We start from the raw sequence: 13,830 nt of genomic DNA, 5'->3' as shown, positions 1-13,830 counted from the left end.
TGCCACAGTGGAGGGATGAGAATAGAAGCCAAGTTGAAGTGAGTGGAAAAGCCAGTAAAAGTAAGTAAGTCAAGACAGTATGTCTAAAAAATACCTGATAGAATCTGGGGGTGAGATAGTTTTTTAATAGAATGGAATTTTTTAATGTTTACAAGTTAAGGAAATTAATGAGATTGAGAAGAAACCTGGATATTGAGGAGAAATAAGACGATCTACTGTATAAAATTCCAGGGGAGGAGGAAGGGGATGGGGTCCAAAACACTCTTAAGGAATTGGCTTCCATCAGGAAGAGAGAGAACTCCTCCATGTAACAGGCAAGAAGAAGAACAGACAGATACAAATGGGATGATATTGGTGGGTTTGGTAGCAGGGTTCTGAGGGATTTTTATCTAACAGCATCTGTTCTCCCATGAAATGAGGACATGTGTTGAGAGTTGATAGGGAGGTGGGGAAGATGGCCATTTGAGGAAGCTGAAGGAGGTTTGGAATAGCCAGTGTGGAAAGTCGGACCATGGGTTGACCTGGGATACATTAAGGATTGACTGGCACCGCGGGGCCCATTCAAGATCAACAATCTTCCCCGTTGGGTGTTTCTCCAGCTGATCAAATACGAAAAAAGAAAAAGCATATAGTGGGTTGCTCTGGGATTGGATTTCAGTCAGATGTGGCATGACAAAAGCCCCCAAAGGACGAGGGGAATTTAGGCAGTAATAACACAAAAAAAAAATGGCCCCAGAAATCTAAGTGGGATAGGTAGCAAAGTGAAGAAAGGAGATGGCGGAAGGGTAGAAAAAATGGAGGATAATGGAGTGAGGGGTCACAGTGAGATCAAAACTATTTTCGTGCTTTTAATTAAAAAGCTAAGCTGGAAAGGGAGGAAGTTGTGGTCAGAAATGGAGCACTTGCATTAATGATATTGGAGGTGATGCTAAAATCTGGGGGGGATGACGAATCACGGGATTTCCTGGAGACAAGAAGATTAAAGACCCAATGTCAGTGTGCTAGATGAGTATGTTTGATACGTGCAATTTGTTTTCTTGGCCTTTCTCTTTAGTGACTTGGAAAATATGCATCCTGTTTTTATCTCAACTTATTCTTATTTTGGGGTCTAAAAACTACATCCTGGAACATATATTTGTCCAGTTGTCTTTATTGAGAATGAAATAATATCCCCCCGGGGACAATGAGGAAATTGTATTTTCCTCTATTATTGGGTCTTTTAGTTTTTGTTTTCGTATGACACCACCTTAGACCTAAATTATTATAATTAAATCACTCTTCATTTTTGAGGGTTGTTTTTCACACATCCATTCTGTTATATCACCGTTTATAAAACAATCATCTAGAATCCGTGTTTTTGTGTGTTTGTTTCAATGGTCGCTGGTGTGACTTTCAAATTCTCGAGTTCTGTATTTTGATTCATCCCGCCATCCATCACAGCAAGTCTAATAACGTTAATAAGTTGAGTTGCACATCTAAGAACATTGTTTTTCATTGCTCTTTTATTTGTACGACACTCCTGAATATGGCCTTGTTCATCCTGATCTCCCTCCCAACCCCTGTTTGATGTCACTTCCTTTCCCTTGCCCTTGGGTGTTGCAGAGAGTTTCAGAAGCAGTTTAAATCTTGTTCCTGTGTGGTCCACAGACTTTTCTGTTCAAAATGCCTTTTGAATAATTTTCCTTGATCTTCAGAAGTTCACCAAGATATGTCTATGTTTCGGTCACATCCAATAATTTTGCTTGATACTTTGTGAGTCTTTTTTGGATGTCTGGACTCGGGTTCTTTTCTGTCCAGGAAAGAAATGAGAAATTTTATAAAAATTTCCAGATGTCTAGAACAAATCATAATAATAATAAATTAATAGTTGTTTTGCAAGTAACAGTAACAATAATACTAACATGAATAATGGTTATGTTCATGTGGCTTTCCCCTGCTCCACACCCATGCTGAAAGCAGAGCATGAGGCAGGGACTTGAGCAAAAATAGTTTATTTGGAATGTAATCCCAGAAAGCAGACATGAAGGAACAGAAAAGGGAGAAACAAAAAGGAGAAAGACAATACAGCACATGAAATTGAGCTGGTTGCCCTTGGGAGCCACTCCTATCAATCCTGCCAGAGACCATCTAAAACACACCTCCAGCTGGAAGACAAGACGCTGAGCCATTGGCATGCAACTCTAGTATTTGTTCCATTTCCTAGCTGCACCTAGGCTCCAGGTGAACAAATTCTTACTGCATCGGGTAAAGGACATGGCAAGCCCTTGAGGGGGAGGGAGGTCATGGACATGCCCAGGAACTGTCCACTAGAGCTGCACCTAGAGCCAGAGGAGGCCAGGCGATCACAGAGGGCAGGAGCATCTGCTACCACCAGTAGCCTTCCCTGGGCTCTTCCAATGTGCTAGGTGGTAGCCAAACCAACGTGCATGAATTAACTCATTTATAGTTTACAATAACTTTATGAAGCAAGTAGAGAAAAATTTTTTTTCAAGTTGCCTTTATGCCAACTTTTCTGATTTGTCATTCCTTTAAAAAGGAAGAAAAAAAATATCCTAGGATGCCCTCAGCCTCCCAGAAGTTTCTTTTGCTTCTGAACCCTGTCTGGATGATCCCAGTGACCACCTGAAATATTTTTTGATCATCCCCTGTAGTTCTCACACCCTTGTTCTTCCACCAAACAGCAAGACAGCAGCCTCACAACCAACTTCCTCAGTGCTGTGATTGACTGACTATTACAAAGAACATCAACCAACCACTCCCCATTCTGGACCCATCTCCCTGTCCAGGTTCAACTGGATATTCAGCACGGCCCAATAAGACCATGTCTTTATCCTCGAGCAACTCTGTCTTCTATCTCTAGTAACCATCTAAAAAGGGTTTGCACTTGTCTCGGGCCCTTTACTAAAACTTAACTTTTTACTTGAAGAGAACCTTGTCTCTTCCTTCATCATGATCATCGAGGCCATCAACGTCAACTGTCTGTCCCCATCTACAAAGCAAGGCTACAAATTCTACCTCCACCATCCGACACACACAAGTCCGTCCTCCTCATCAAAACCGCACCCCTCCCCAAAAACTCTTCCTTCCTTCGTTTTTCCCCTTTACCTATGTTTTCAACTTCTTCTGTTTTCCTCTTTCCTCTATTGCTATAAATACACATTCAGGTTTTTTCTCCTTATAAAATCTCTTACTTGGGGCACCTGGGGGGCTCAGCTGGTTAAGTGACAGACTTGGCTCGGATCATGATCTCAGGGTTCCGGGATTGAGCCCCAGGTCAGGCTCCACGCTCAATGAGGAGTCTGTTTGCGCTTCTCTCTCTCTCCCTCTCCCTCTACTCCTCCCCCCACCAAAATAAATAAATTTTTAAAAGAAAGTCTAAGTATCTAATATTTCATAGAATATTAGGTACTACACCCTGGTCCCTACCTACTTCTAGCCCTTTATGTCTTTTGTTTTGTGTTTTGTTTTTTGTTGGTGGTGGGGTTTTTTTTTGCCCCATCCCTGTTCTAGCCACACTCGCCTTCTTGTCCCTCATACCCAACCTCAACCTCACGACCATCTCAGCCCCTGTGCTTGCTGCTCCCTCTGGCAGTCAGTCACGTGGGGTCTCAGTTCAAACATCACCTCTTCAAAATGATCTTCAGTGATCTCGACTTGTCTCCCCCACATGCCAGTTGTTCACCATAACATCTTCTGAGTCCACCATAACGTCTTCTGAGTCCTCTTCAGTACTTTGTATTATCACATTCAGTCATTGGTTTCCTTTGATTTTCTACCTTCCCTTACACCTCAGGACAGACGTCCCAGTAGAGCTGAAACCTTGCCCATCTTAAGATATTTCAAGTTCCTTAATCTCTTTACTAAATAGTTGTCCTTCAAATTATAAGAGAAAGAAGACAAAGACAAAGTAGTCACACCCAAAACATCTAGGCACCAGACAAAGGAACAGGATAATTAATTCAACATTTTTCAAGTGAGAAAGGAAATAACTAAGAGTCTGTAAATAAAAACAAACGGAAACAATGTTAAGTAGACCCTGTCATAAAAGGCCAACTAGTCTTCAGATATTTTGTTGGTTTGGTCATCTTTTGAGGTACCCAACTTTGTCCACTCCAATAAGCGAGGGATACATGGACACAAACCAATGAATGTTTTATATGCAAAATATAAATGTCACTATCAAAAGGCTAAGTTCCCCTAACACTCTCATTGGATTGGTCATGATTTCTCTCCTTTCCTGCTCCCCACCCCGCAAAATGATTTCCTTGAGCCTGCCCCTTCTTCTTAAGAGTAAATGTTGCTATGGTTACCATAACAACAAAGCCACCAGTCCTCACTCAGTCCACCACATTTCTAATTCTCCTTTAAACTGAGTGAATCTTTGGCCTGCAATTACCTGATTTCATAATTTTTTTGACTGATTTCATAATATTGTGAATTATTTCAGCTGTCAGATTAAAGGGACTTGAACAGCTTTTCCCTTTTCTGAATATTTTAAAACATATTTTGAACAGAATGGACTAGTTGAAATCCCATGTCTCTGTGGTTTCTTCACAAAAACTAAGACCTGGACAGCACAGTTGGGCCATGTGGTTAACTCACCACATATGTGATTCTCAGGCAGCATGTTCAAAATCCTTGGTGATAATCTAAGAATTATGAGAAATCCAAGTTGGCTGCTAATACGCACAACATGGAAAGTGGAAAATATTTTTGTTGTTGTTGTTGTTTTTAAAGATTTTATTTATTTATTTATTTATTTATTTATTTATTTGACAGAGAGAGGCACAGCGAGAGAGGCAACACAAGCAGGGGGAGTGGGAGAGGGAGAAGCAGGCTTCCCACTGAGCAAGGAGCCCAATGCAAGGCTCAATCCCAGGACCCTGGATTATGACCTAAGCAGAAGGCAGCCGCTTAACAACTGAGCCACCCAGGTGCCCTGAAAATGGAAAACATTTTCTCTCTCTATTTTGAATATGCGGTATAACCTGCTGACTGAGAAGTACCTTCTGAATTCAAACCATTGGTATAACTATGACACCAATACTGAGTTTTTATAACAAACACTGCACAATTTTTTTAAGATTTTATTTATTTATTTGACAGAGAGAGATCACAAGTAGGCAGAGAGAGAGAGGAGGAAGCAGGCTCCCTGCTGAGCAGAGAGCCCGATGCAGGACTCTATCCCAGGACCCTGAGATCATGACCTGAGCCGAAGGCAGTGGCTTAACCCACTGAGCCACCCAGGCGCCCAACACTGCACAATTTTTAAATGAATGTTTTCATAGTTTTATACTACTTGCTAGCCTTTCCCCCTGGAGAAGTATTTAACAATCACCTTTGTAAATATGCCCACAAAACATGCAAGAAAACCATTCTCTTCTCTAACAGCACATTTTTTAAAAAAACAAAGTTATATCATCTACTTTCTTCACCAGACAGCTCTAAATGATTTTTCCAGCTTCCAAACTCAAATCCAAAAGAACCAAATCCATTCTCAAAAGATTCAATCTGCCATTAATGAAACTATGTCAAAGGAACAGACGACAGACTCTGAAGTTCATAAAGAAGAGGTTCCATAATTTTCAGGGCAGGAAAAGTTGTTTTTTTAAGTATGTGAAAAATAATTGGAGAATAGCCCTGTCTGAGAGGTTAACATATTGGCTTTTCAAGTCTCCACATAGAAGCATCTTAAAAAATATGTCATACTTCGTGTCATCACATCTTAACAGCTTTAGCGCCAGAGTCCCGGAAGTGATCAATAAATGTGTGTGAAACAGAATCATTGTGTTAACTGTGGGAAGCTAAAACAGGAGGACTATTTCCTCCTAGTGACCCTGAAGAGTGTGGCAGGGAATTTGTGGGGGACATTGGGTTGGAGAAACACATCATTTTTTAAGGCAAAACATTTGGGTGTATTCAGAGAAAAATAACCATTCCTTTATTTCCTATCTAGAAGATTAACCTCACACTCAACATTCTGAAGTTGAACGGCTCAGTAGCCACTCACATCTCGGAACAAGTTAACATCTCTGGGTCTCAATTTCTTTATCAGAGAGTAAGGAATAGTAACACCCAGAGTATAGGATTGGTGGAATTTTAAATGAGATCAGGGATAAGTGTAAGAAGTAGTGAACGTCTAGGAGACTCCAGAGCACTGACACAGCCGCTATGGGGACACCAGCCTTCAAGAATCACCCCCATCAAGGCACCTGGGGGTGCTCAGTGGGTTAAGCCTCTCTGCCTTCAGCTCAGGTCATGATCCTGGAGTCCTGGGATCGAGTCCCATATCGGGCTTCCCCTGCTCTGCAGGGAGCCTGCTTCTTCCTTTCCCTCTGCCTCTCCCCCTGCTTGTGCTCTCTCTCTCTGTGTGTCTAATAAATAAATAAAATCTTTAAAAAAAAAAAAAAAAGAGTCACCCCCATCATCCACACTGCAATCACCTCCAGCGTTCATGACTCAGACCATTGGCTCCCACTATCTCCCGGTTCCTCTCGCTTCTCACAACAGATGTTGCACCAGCCGTGATACAATTCCTCACAAACACACCAGCATTCTCACCCCTGCTGGGAACTCCTGGCAGACTTAGCTCAGCCCCTGCTGCCCTCGGAATGCTACAGACCAACAGGCATCCACTTATGATGCCATGTCACTGACTGAGTGACCCAAGACTCTGAACAGTGCTGCGCACATCGGCTCTCAGCCCACCTGGAAAATGTCAAACATCCTCATTCTCCAAAAATCCATCCCCAAACAAAAGGTCCAGTGAGACAAGGAAGTCCTCGCTGTGTGCACAATGGCTTGTCAGACGTGGGTAGAACAAACCTAGGTGATCTAGGGTTTACCAAGTCCAATTAATATCACATCAAGCCCAAGTTCAGCCCCCATGGCTCAGCAGGACTGCTTTGCTCCTTGACTCTTTTCAAAATGGCAGTCATGAATTCATGGACTTCCCTACAATGCCCCTTTAAGAGATCTTTCCAGAAATAACCAACGTAAGCAGGGCATCCAGAAACCTGCAGGTCCTTGCCCCCTGGCCTTCCCGGGAGACGTTCTCGAATGCCTCTACTGTTGCCTTATGCCCCCCATGGGTAGGGTTATTTATTGTGCCCCACACTCAACGAGAGATTCAATTAAAAGTCAGGAGTTGGCAGCAACAACTTGTTTTCTTGTCAGACACGTTGTAAATTGCATAAAAACTATTTGGGTGCAATTTACAACTTTGGAAATAAAAACACACTCATGCAGCAATTTGTCTGCTGGAGCACTAGGAAGTCTGCATGCCTGGGCTCCTGGTCAGAGCTGGAAAGCAGCCAATAAAAGGAACATGTTTGAGGGTGAGATGCACCAGGAGTGACCACCAACAGCTAGGTGTGGATAGAGCAGTACATTCCACCTCCTCCGGGTGCCGTGTAAAGACAAGAAGGATAATATATCAAAAGTATTTAGCACAGTGCCTGGTGCACTGCATTTTTAATAGGAGCGGTGGGGGTTGGGGATGATGACATCAGTAGAAATAATAACAAGTCATCATCATAGCGGTATTAATAGTGGTATATCCTGAACCAGAGTCAGGAAAATCTAGGTCCCAGTCATAGCTCTACCGCAAATAATCTGTCCAGTCCCTCTTCCCAGAGCCCAGGAAGGATTGATAACACCAGAAAAGCAGATCACAAAGCGGAGTATTCATTCATTACTAGTAATCCAATAATTCCTTGAAGCAGCCAGAGGTAGGCAGAAACTAAAGGAAAGATCTTAGATCTCAAGATCTGACAATGAAGCAAAAGATAATCAAACCACCTAGTTATTGGTCCTCTCCAGGGTTCCCCTCAGAGCAGGAAAAGGCAGGGAAATTTTGAAAGAGGAGATGCTAGGTTTCCAGATATTAAATACATGTATGTTATAGAACTTGACACTGAAATGATGTGGTAACAGGACAGAAGCAGACAGGCAGAGGAATGAAATCGAGTGGAAAAATCTAGAAATAAAATCAAATACATTTGGGAACTTAGTATATGATAAAAGTGGCATTTTAGGTCAATGAAGGAAAAAAGATAAGTCATACTGGGGAAAATGGATAGCCATTTGGAAAAAGAGAAATAAATTTAGGTCTCTAACTCATACCTTATACTAAAAGTAACTTACAGGTGAGTAAATATTGGAAATATCTTAAATGAATCTATAAAAATGTTAAAATAAAATATTTTATTTCATACATATTTTATTTCATATTTTATATATATTTATATAAATACATATATATATGTATTTTTTACATATAAGACATTTTTCTTAGGATAAAACTTTCCTAAAAATGTGTAAAACTGGGGCACCTGGGTGGCTCAGTGGGTTAAAACCTCTGCCTTCGGCTCAGGTCATGATCCCAGGGTCCTGGGATCGAGCCCCACATCGGGCTCTCTGCTCAGCAGGGAGCCTGCTTCCTCCTCTCTCTGACTGCCTCTCTGCCTACTGTGATATCGGTCTGTCAAATAAATAAAATCTTTTTAAAAAAGTGTAAAACTCAGAGGCCACTAGAAATAATAAACTTAACTACAAAAATTGAAAAAGTTTGTATGACAAAATATCAAAACAAAATAAAATAAAAAACATAGAAAGCCAAAAGTAAAATGTCAATCTGGAAAACTATATTTGCAGGTCATGTCACAAAGGACTAATTTCCCCAATATATAAAAAGTTCTGGCAAATCAATAAAAATCTTGCTAAATACATAAACAGATTGTTCACAGAATTCAAAGTAGTGATGCTCTAGTAACTTCCTTGACACTGGCTATAACAACTTCTTTTTTAGATATGTCTCCTAAGGCAAGGAGGAAAAAAGCAAAAATAAACTATTGGGACTACATCAAAATAAGAAGCTTCTGCCGAATGAAGGAAACAATCAACAAAACTAAAAGGCAACCTATGGAATAGGAGACGATTGTGTGCCAATGACATCTTAAATAAAGGGATAAAAGGCTAGTATCCAAAATATATAAAGAACTTACACTATTCAACACATAAAAAAAAACAAATGATCCAATTTAAAAAATGGGCAGAAGACCAGAATTTCTGTAAAGAAGATATCCAGATGGCCAACAGACATGAAGAGATGCTCGTCATCATTTATCATCAGGAAAATGTAAATCAAAACACCTCTCAGAATGACTAAAATTAAAAAGACAAGACATAACAAGTGTTGATGAGGATGTGGAGAAAAGGAAACCCTCTCACATGCATGCAGCTTCTGTGGAAAACAGTATGGAGTTTCCTCAAAAAGTTAAAACTAGAACTGCCCTGTGATGTAGCAATTGCACTACTGAGTATTTACCCCAAAAGTAGAACATGAGTTCAAAAGAATACATGCACCTCTATGTTTATCACAGGACTATTTAGAATAGCCAGCTTATGGAAGCAGCCCAAGCGTCCATCAACAGATGACAGGATAAATGGAATATTATTCAGCCATGAAAAGAATGGAATCTTGCCATTTACAATGATATGGATGGACCTAGAGACCATAACACTTAGTGAGATGACCAAAAACAGACAAAGACGATATGATTTCACTCATATATGGAATTTAAGAAACAAAACAAATTAAGCAATGGGGACAAAATAAGACAGTGAGAGAGACAAATTCAGAAACAGACTCTTAACTGGAGAGAACAAACTGATGGTCACCAAGAGGGGAGCGGGTTGGGGGACGAGTGAAACAAGTGATGGAGATTAAGGGGCACACGTATGATGAGTGCTGGGTGATGTATGGAAGTGTTGAATCACTATACTGTACACCTGAAATTACTATTACACTGCATGTTAACTAACTGGAATTAAAATCAAAACTTAAAAAAAAAAAAAGTAGAGATGCTCTGACACAAACCCAAAAGAAGCTTAACCTTGCTTAAAATAAAAGAACTGAAATTCCTTCACCTCTCAGACTGGCCATGAAAAAGAAAAAGAAAAAAAAAAACTGGAAGAAAGGTGGTTAAGTAATAAAATCAAAGATATACAGTCAAGGGGCGCCTGGGTGGCTCAGTGGGTTAAGCCGCTGCCTTCGGCTCAGGTCATGATCTCAGAGTCCTGGGATCGAGTCCCGCATCGGGCTCTCTGCTCAGCGGGGAGCCTGCTTCCCTCTCTCTCTCTCTCTCTGCCTGCCTCTCCATCTACTTGTGATTTCTCTCTGTCAAATAAACAAATAAAATCTTAAAAAAAAGAAAGATATACAGTCAAGTAATAAAAATAATAATGGTATATAAAATATTGCCATTTCTAAGGAAACACATTTATATGCTTGTAAATTTGTAAAATATTTCTGAAAATATTGACAGGGAAATGATGCTGACGACAGTCTCTCAGAAGCAGAAATGCATGGCTAAGGGGCAAAGAAGAAAGTCACACTTCCCGTTTTACACTTTTTTTTAATACTTTTGGGACATCTTATGTGCACATAATATTTATTTATAAAATTCAATAAAAATAATATGTAAATCAGTCAGAGGGAGCTGAAAAGAAAACCTTCCACCAATCCTCCCCCACCTGGTCTCAAGACAATTTCTTTTCATTCCTCCAACAGGTTATGCCTCGGTGCCTTTGCACATCCTTTTCCTTTCCCCCAGGAAGTGTTGTCCCCCACATCTCACGATCAATCTCGCCCTTCACTACCTTCTATTCATCCTTCAACTCTTAGATCCTATGTCACATTTTTTAGGTATCCTTCTCAATCTCTGGTCCAGGAGGCTACAAGTCTCTAGAGCACATTGCTTTTACCCATCACACTGTTTCCTATCATTCCGTTCGCTGCTGCCCCCACTGGACCCTAAGCTCCCTGAAGAGAGGAGGTCTTCCTGACCCTGTACCTGGTCCTGGGTACCTTCACTGTAGACACTCTACTAACTGTATAGATGAGGAAGTAGGCAAAAGAGGGGCCATACACCCAACCTAAGTTCTTAGAACTATCTGGCGGCAGATCAAAAATGGAAGCCTTTCAACACTTGGTGTCTCCTGGCATTCCCCTCTTCCTACTGCAGCACATTGGTTTATGATTATCCTTGAAATGATCCAAGCACAAGATCTCCAACGGTCCCCGCCCACCAACATGGACACCAGGCATACCTTGGGACGGCGCCTGTCTTCCTTGTTCTATTTATCCCCATGCCTCTCCACCCCTGGGAAGCTCGAAACTTCCCAGCTCTCCACCTGCCTTTCCTAGAGGTTTGCACCCAACAATTACACACCATTATTGTGCTCTGGGTGTTCAAAGCTCGAGGCAGAGCCATACAAATGGAAAGAACCCGGAGTCTGAATTAGCAGGTCTCCTAATTGTATGTGTTGGCTGACATTCTTACAAGCCAGGCAACCGTATGACCTCGCTAAGCCCCTGCTGCTTTACCTGACTTACAAGACTGTTAAAAGACCAAATATATTAAAATGTTCCATTCGTTTCACGACACAATCCTTATTGTGAACTCCTGTGCCCTTCAGGAAAAGCCCATTATGACTGAGGGCAAAGACTGGTTTGCCCTTAATCTGAGTACTTGCATTGATCTTTTTTTTTTCCCCCTTTTTTGAAATAGTAACTTTCCAAAAGTAGGAAGGTACTCTAAAAATGACCATGGGGATGGGACCTCTTCCTTACACCTCCTGGGAAAGTAGTTTCAAATAAGAAAAACTGCAGAATAGTGCTTTTTTTTTTTCATTCCTCCTTAAAATCACTGGGTTCATAAATAAAAGTTACTTAACAATTAAGAAATTGCAATTAAGCCAGAAGACATAACAGGATCACAGAACGAGGAAGCCATTGGCTTAATTATCTTCAAAGCTGTTCCTCAAGTGGTCAAAGCCAACAACTGGGTTCATTAGGTTCTCCATCTGGAGAATGCATGAGACATTAGTAAAACCAAAAAAAGCAAAAACCAAAAGGTGGGTTTATCGTGTTTTAGGGCACCAGAAGAACTGGCTTTTCTAATTCCTGCACCATCACCAACTGGCTGTGTGATTTGGGAAAGTCAGGCACCCTCTCTGAATCCCACGATTCTGACTCCCAGGGCTGCTGTGAGGTTAAACAAGATAAGGAATATGCAAGACTTTTGACAGCTAGCTGCCTGTGAGTAGAAATTACCATGTACTACACTGGCAGGTCCCAAACTGGTGTTCAGCACAGCTCTGTTCTGTGAGGGTTGTGAAGAAAGTGTCTGGACCACACGAATCAGAGAAATTAGAATTTCAAAAAGCCTCAACATTACAGATCTTCCCAGAGGCTTTAATAGGCTGCTATCCACTGTGAGTCTCCAAGACCAAAATGAGGGATAGATGTTGCAGTGTTTCCCAGTACGTTCCAAAGAAGGTCACTTTAGAGAACATTGCTCTCCACCAAATTCCATAAGGAAACCAAATTCCTCGTCTCTCCATTTTCTGGTACAGAAGCTCAAGAGAGAGCCAAACTTTGCAAGTCTTAGGGTCACGGTGTTGGTCAGTGTGTGGCCACCACTGCACCTCACCCAAGCTCCCTCCCCACCTTTCCTTCCCGTCACCCCAACAAATCCATTCTCCACCTTCCCAGCTCTGTCTGTACCATGGGGCTCTGAATCCTATGCCTTCAATCATCCAGAATGAAGAAGCCTCCTGGCTTCTGGTTGGGTCCAGCCAGTGGAAAATATCACAGGAGATTAGAGAGTAAAAGGAGAGAACATTTGGAGTAGTTCTTCCCCAGTCCTTCCCTCCAGGGGTGTCACAGTTCTGGAAAAGGCTTCATCCTTCTAGGACATCTCCTCAACCTAGGATCTGTGGGTCTCCCACCTGGGGAGAATTCCAGGGGTCTGTGATCTCAGAAGGGAAAAAAAATTACACCATTTGTTTCATGAACTTCTAACTAAAATTTAGCATTTCCTTCAGTTATAAGGGTAGGAAAAAAATTAGCAATATTAGTGAGTAAAAGTAATCAGGAGTATCGGTTCTGTGATTCTGTGTCCCAATCAAAATTAAACATATTCTTGGACTTTGTTACCGTTGTTGCAATTGTCTTCAAATATGGTCGATACTCGTCACTACCTTCAGTTGAAGGCATTATTGAATCTGCCCCTTAATTTATTTAACACGTTAGTAAGGATAGCCTTTTTCAAGCAAATGACAAATCTGGTATTTTAAGATATTTTGATAACTTTATTTTACTATAATTGGTTTTCTTTGTAACTCTATTAGCTGTATTCCAAGAAAGGACTCCAAAGTATCAGCAGGCTGTGACGTTGGCTCCAAAAAGCTTCAGGATCTGAATCAGATCCTAAAGGATCTGAATAGGCATTTCTACAAATGTCCAATAAGCATACACACACACACACACATACCTTAACACGATTAATTAGGGAAATGCAAATTAAAACCACGCTGAGAAACCACTTCATGCGCAGTAGGATGACTGTAGTCAGAAAGTCAGATAATAGGTGTTCGCAGGGATGCGAAGAAATTGGAACCCCTCAGACTCCTCATTGGAACCCCTTAGGCTCATCATTGGAACCCCTTACGCTCCTCATGGGAACACAAAATGATGCACCTGTTTGAAAAAACCGTCCAGGAGCTACTCCAAAGGTTAAACAGAGAATTGCCACATGATCCAGAAATTCTGCTCTTCCTTCTCCACCCAAGAGAAGTGAAAACATATGTCACACAGACCCTTACACATTATCCACAATAGTCCATGGAATATTACGTGGCAATAAAAAGGAACGGGGCTCTGACACACGTTAACATGAAGAACACCAGAAAACGTCATGCCCAGTGAAAGAAGCCCATTGCCACATATTGCATGATAACATGGTTAACCCTCATTAGAGGTTT

The 13,830-nt window shown here is 41.3% G+C and overlaps 1 long non-coding RNA gene across 1 annotated transcript in view; it reads right to left on the bottom strand.

The window, feature by feature from the left end:
• Window positions 1-1,148: 1,148 nt before the first annotated feature.
• Window positions 1,149-13,830, bottom strand: part of LOC309851058 — a 29,675-nt gene continuing 16,993 nt past the window's right edge. Inside the window, exon 3 of the long non-coding RNA XR_014304608.1 lies at window positions 1,149-1,789. This is a non-coding gene — a long non-coding RNA (uncharacterized lncRNA). The remainder of the gene's footprint in view (window positions 1,790-13,830) is intronic.

The sequence above is a fragment of the Mustela nivalis genome (assembly GCF_964662115.1).
Source record: "Mustela nivalis genome assembly, chromosome: 17".
NCBI classification, from domain to species: Eukaryota; Metazoa; Chordata; class Mammalia; order Carnivora; family Mustelidae; genus Mustela; species Mustela nivalis.
This window is presented reverse-complemented; position numbering and strand designations above follow the sequence as displayed.